Source organism: Panicum virgatum, chromosome 6K (genome assembly GCF_016808335.1).
Source record: "Panicum virgatum strain AP13 chromosome 6K, P.virgatum_v5, whole genome shotgun sequence".
NCBI lineage: Eukaryota > Viridiplantae > Streptophyta > Magnoliopsida > Poales > Poaceae > Panicum > Panicum virgatum.
In genome coordinates, this window is record NC_053141.1 from 1,595,343 (window position 1) to 1,601,342 (window position 6,000).

The window sequence follows — 6,000 nt, forward strand, 5'->3', positions numbered from 1 at the left end:
TTGGTCTGTCGGGTAACGTCCCGATACAACCACCGATTCTCGGATCGAACAAGCATACCCCTCACGAAGGCGAGTCCAGAGATGTTACAACCACAATTTTACAACACAGGCATAGTAATGATTACAAACCAGTTCAAACGATTATTACAAAACCAACTTAAGTAAAACAGTTATACAAACCACAAGTATAAGTTCAGGGTTTAAACACAGCGGAAGATGAAACACGACGACTACAACACGTCGCAAAAGTATACCAGACTAGCCCAAGCATGGTATCACTCGTCATAGTCATTGCCGGCCGAAGACGTATCCCACTACACGGACCAGCCAGGAGGCAACGAGCAAGGATAGGTCAAGCTAGCGATCTGATCCTCAAAACTCATACCTGAAAAAGGGTTTCAACAGCAAGGCTGAGTATTCTAATACTCAGCAAGACTTAACCGTCAACGGGTATAAGTAGCCCACCCTAGCTAGACTATGCAAGGCTTTGTGAGGCTCTGGTTTTCTTTTTGCTGAAAAGCAATAAAGAGTAGATCCTTACTTTCAAGTTTTAGCTTTTAAGATTCTAGTTGATTAACCATTCTATGTAAGCAACTATTAATCAATCATGGTAGAAAATTCTACACAAACATCAAGGTTGATCATAATATTGTTGCTCTTGTTACTCTGTGTGGCAAAGAGATCAAGCAGTCTCATTTCAGCGTGAGAGGCGGACGATTCTGAATCGAAATTCAACCTTGCAAGGGTAACCTAGCACACACGTCTGGAATACCGTCGGGTCATTCCCAAACAACCGTTGACCTTTCTTTCCGGCTTGTGGATAGTGCCACTCTCCCCGACTACAGGGCTCCAAGGCCGAACCTTGTCCCTTGAAGTCGTAGTGTTGCGCAACATAAAAAAATAAAACCTATTCCTAAGAGAGAGTGGGAGGTATATCCACTCCCCGGTCCAATCGGCTACTAGGCTTGCCGCGTACCATATTTACGGCATGTGGCTAGTACTTTCAAAAACTTAACCAGCACTACCACACACCGCGACCTTAGCAAGTTCATCAATACAGACGGGGTCTCACATAAAGTTATGATATCGATCACAACCCCGTCCGTCGTCCTTATATTGATAACAGAAAGTAAACAAACAATTCCTATAAAGCTCGCGAGTGACAGGCAATCACTCGACTTTTACCGGTCCTATAAGCTTAGCAAGTAGTCGAACTCAAGTCTAGTATTCAGTACATGGGTTTCTAGGATCATGCATCTAAGGTTTCAATTCAACTCCTAAGAACTGTAAATGCATAAGCAAATAATAACAGTAAATGATAATAATTTGAAATATAGGTTATGTCCGGGGCTTGTCTTCTCGGTAGTTGCTAACTATTTCAGCTCTAGGCTCTTCCGAACTTTGGTCCGGGGCTTCAGTTAGTTCAGCAGTGTTTACTTGAGCTTCGAGATCACCTCCGTCAGATTCCGGGATCAGCTCGTACGTCCCGTCCGATAAGGCAGTCGTGTCTATATGTAATGCAAGAACAACATTATAAACATACATGGGCAATCGTTTATAGAGTAGTTAAATAACAAATTTAACTACACAAGGCATCATGATCAACAGCACAAGCAAGTTATACTAACTTCATTAACAAGTGGGGGTGGTTTCTTATAACAAGCAAGTCATGGATTGCTAATAAATCAACAACTCAGAGTACAAATAGTAATAAATTCTACCAAAATTACACTAAACAGAACATGAGCAAAGTAATCTACCCTGTAAAAAACCATGCCAAAACATCTAACCATTTATTCAGAATAATTCATTCACTCATATAACACCTAGAACAAGTATGAATTATACTGGTCAAACTAAAACAAAACATGAGCTCAAAATTTAACATTAGGTCTAAACAGGTATGATATAGCTACTGTGAATTTTTCATGATTTTATATACAAAGAATTAATCCTGAGAAAATAAACAAAACAGACATCAGTTTAGAAAGATTCAATTTTAGCTCCTGTTCTAGTCATGAACTGAGGCTCAAACTTCCTGGACAAGCTAATATACTCCATATGAACACTCAGGAATAATTTCAGGATTTATCAAGAACAGAAACTATTTATCATAAATAAAGTCTAATAAAAAAGGATTAAATCAAATAAATAGCTACACAAGAGAACTAATCATGAAATTTTTATAGCAAAGCTAGTGTTACATAAGTAAACTACCATAAAAGTTTTACTGCAAGACATGGCTTTATACTGTAGTTAAGGAAAAGATGAAAACAACTAATATTTAGGCACTAGTAACACAAATCAAATTCTACAGCAAAAACTTGCAACTAAAGCCTAACATATAATGGTTCTACTGCATAGAGATCTTCAAGAGGATTCCAAAACATCAAGATTTGCTATTTTACGAATTTTCTACGAATTGATATTGAATTTCAAAGATCACAGCAAACTATTACAAACAAGTCCCTATAGCACTATTCAAATGTGTCACTGACTACGCAGATAACCCCCTGGGGTTTTTCAAATTCAAACACCGACGTCCCTGGCCGGGTCAGAGAGGGGAGGCGGGGTTTGACCGGCCGTTTCCCGGCGAGGGGCTCACCGGCGGCGAGGTAGGGGTTGGGGGAAATGGAGTAGAGGTCGATGCGGTTCTCTGGAGGCTCTTGGGTCGCGAAATGAGGGTGGGAGGAGGTCGGTCCACGGCGAGCGGCGGCCGGTGGAGCTCGGAGCACGGCGGCGGGGTGGCTCCGGTGAGGTTCGGGCGATGGGAAGCGGTCTAGGAGCTGCGCGAGGTCGAGGCGCGGCTAAAGGTGGAGGCTATTGCGGTGGAGCGGGCCTGTGGTGGCGGCTCCGCGGCGGGGTGAGCTCGCCGGGGTTCGGGTGGTGCGGCGGCGGCGTTCCAAGGCGTGGGCGCGAGGGAAAAGCAAGAGAGCGAGGGGAATGGGTTTCTGGGATTCCTTTATTGCTCGGGCGCGCGTGAGGAGAGGGCGGCGGGCTCTGCCCGGGGCTGTCCGCGGCGGCGTCGCGGTGGCGGCCGTCGGGGCGGCTCTGGAAGCTGCGGGGCGCGTGGCACGGCCGGGGAACTCCAGCGCGAGGCAACAGGAGGGGGAAGAGGAGCGGTGCGACGCGTGGGTGCCAGCGCGAAGCGGAGTAATGGCCAGGAAAGCTTTCCCCGGCGCCGGCGGTGGCGCTGTCGGTGGGCGGCGGCTAGAACAGAGCAGGGAGGTGGGAGATGGAAATAAGGGCGATTTTGCAATTACCAAAAATTTCAGGGACTAAACTGTAAACCAGCGATAACTTTTAAACCAAAGCTCAAATGGAAAAGTGCCCAACATGAAAGTTGTTCAACTTTTCAAAATCTACAACTTTGATGTTGTGCAAAAATTTATTTGACCAAAGATTTAAGAGCTAAAATTAAAAACATTGAAGGGATTTTGAATTCTAGGAATTTTGTCTTTTTCAAAGCAAATTCACTTCAAACATAGACTTAAAAGTAAATTTTGCTGCCATGCATTAAATGCACTGAAAATTCACAAAAATACCCTCCACAAAAGCTATAATCAGAACTAACTATATAAAGGACCTTGCATAAAATCATAATTACACATATAGCCTTTTATAATTACAAAAAGACCCTTTTTAAGTAATTCAAGCACATAATGCATAGCAAAAATACACAACTACGGTGCAGACACCTTTTTAATTACTGCACAGACACCCAGGGTGTTATAGCCTTCCCCCCTAAAAGGAATCTCGTCCCGAGATTACAGGAAGAAAAGGAGGCAAAGACTTGGTACCTGGATTGGTTCTAAGAAAGTCGGGAAAGTTTCTTTGGAGAAAATTTTCAGTCTCCCAAGTAGCTTCTTCTACAGTATGCTGATTCCACTGGATTTTGTACATTTTAACTTTCTCCCTTCTAGTACTTCTTTCTTTGGTGTCAAGAATCTTGATTGGATACTCCTTATAAGATAGATCGGATTCAATCTCGATATCCTGTGGTTCAAGGATCTCAGTAGGTACCCTGGTACACTTCCGGAGTTGTGATACATGGAAGACATCATGAATGGCAGCCAACTGAGATGGAAGACGAAGTCGGTAGGCAACGGGTCCACAAGTTTCGATAATTTCAAATGGTCCGATGTATCGGGGTGCTAATTTCCCTTTTACGCCAAAGCGTTGAACACCTTTAGTAGAAGATACTCGCAAATATACGAAGTCCCCTACCTCGAATTGTAAAGGATCTCTTCTTTTGTCTGCATAACTTTTCTGTCTTGATTGAGCTGCTTTAAGATTAACCTGGATAACTTTGACTTTCTCCTCTGCCTCAGAGACTAAATCTGGCCCAAAAATTTTGCGTTCTCCAGCTTGTGACCAATTCAAAGGAGTTCGACACCTTCGACCGTATAATGCTTCAAATGGTGCCATTTGCAAGCTGGATTGATAACTGTTATTATATGAAAACTCTGCCAGTGCTAGGCACTTAACCCAGTTCTTGCCATATTGAATAACACATGCCCTCAACATGTCTTCAAGGATTTAATTGATGCGTTTAGTTTGCCCATCTGTTTGTGGATGATAAGCTGAACTACGAATCAGTTTTGTTCCAAGGGATTCTTGCATTTGCTCCCAGAAACGTGCAATAAACTGAGGCCCACGATCAGAAATAATCGTCTTTGGAATTCCATGTAAACGAACAATCTGATCGAGATAAATCTCTGCGTACCTCTTGGCAGAATAAGTGGTGTGTACTGGAATAAAATGAGCGGTCTTGGTGAGTCTATCAATGATTACCCAAACAGAATCATGCTTATGAGGAGTAGTGGGTAAACCAACGATGAAATTCATACTTATGTCCTCCCATTTCCAGGAAGGAATGGGTAAAGGTTGGAGAGTACCAGCTACTTTCAAGTGACTAGCCTTAACTCTTTGACAAACATCACATTCAGAAACATATCTGGCGATCTCTCTTTTCATTCGAGTCCACCAGAAATTTTGTTTGAGATCATGGTACATCTTGGTACCACCGGGATGAATCGAAAACTTCGATAGATGTGCTTCATCAAGGATTTGCTTTCTAAGCTGATGATCCTTAGGTACCACCAGTCGAGATTCAAACCATAGAACTCCTCTATGATCCACTCGGAAACATTTATACTTTGCTTCTCCTTGTGATAACTTTTCCTTGATGATCTTGATACCCTCATCATGTAATTGCCCCATGATGATGCAATCATGAAGTGTAGGCTCAAGGGATATATGGTTCAAACTTCCTTGAGGTACCATTTCTAGGTTTAACTTCATCATTTCCTGACATAGAGTTTCATTGAATGGTTCTATAGATAGACAATGGCATTGTGACTTGCGGCTGAGTGCATCCGCAACCACATTAGCCTTTCCGGGATGATAGTGCACTTCTAGATCATAATCCTTTATCAACTCTAGCCAGCGTCTCTGTCTCATGTTGAGATCAGCTTGAGTGAAGATATATTTGAGGCTCTTATGGTCAGTGTAAATATTACAGTGAGTTCCCATAAGATGATGTCTCCAAATCTTAAGAGTGTGAATGACAGCTGCTAACTTCAGATCATGGGTTGGATAATTCTTCTCATGATTCCGGAGAGCTCTTGATGCATAAGAAATAACCCGGTTGTCCTGCATAAGCACACAACCAAGTCCCGTACCCGAAGCATCACAATAGACATCAAAAGGTTTGGTACTGTCCGGTGTAGCCAATACTGGAGCAGTAGTTAATCGTGCTTTGAGAGTTTGGAAAGCTTCTTCACACTTATCATTCCAAACAAACTTCACCCCCTTCTTCAATAACTCGGTCATAGGCTTGGCTATTCTGGAGAAATCAGTAATGAACCGACGATAATATCCAGCTAAATCAAGAAAACTGCGAATTTGATGAACTAAAATAGGAGATTCCCAATCCATCACTTCTTGTACTTTAGTTGGATCAACAGATATACCATCACTGGAGATAGTGTAACCTAA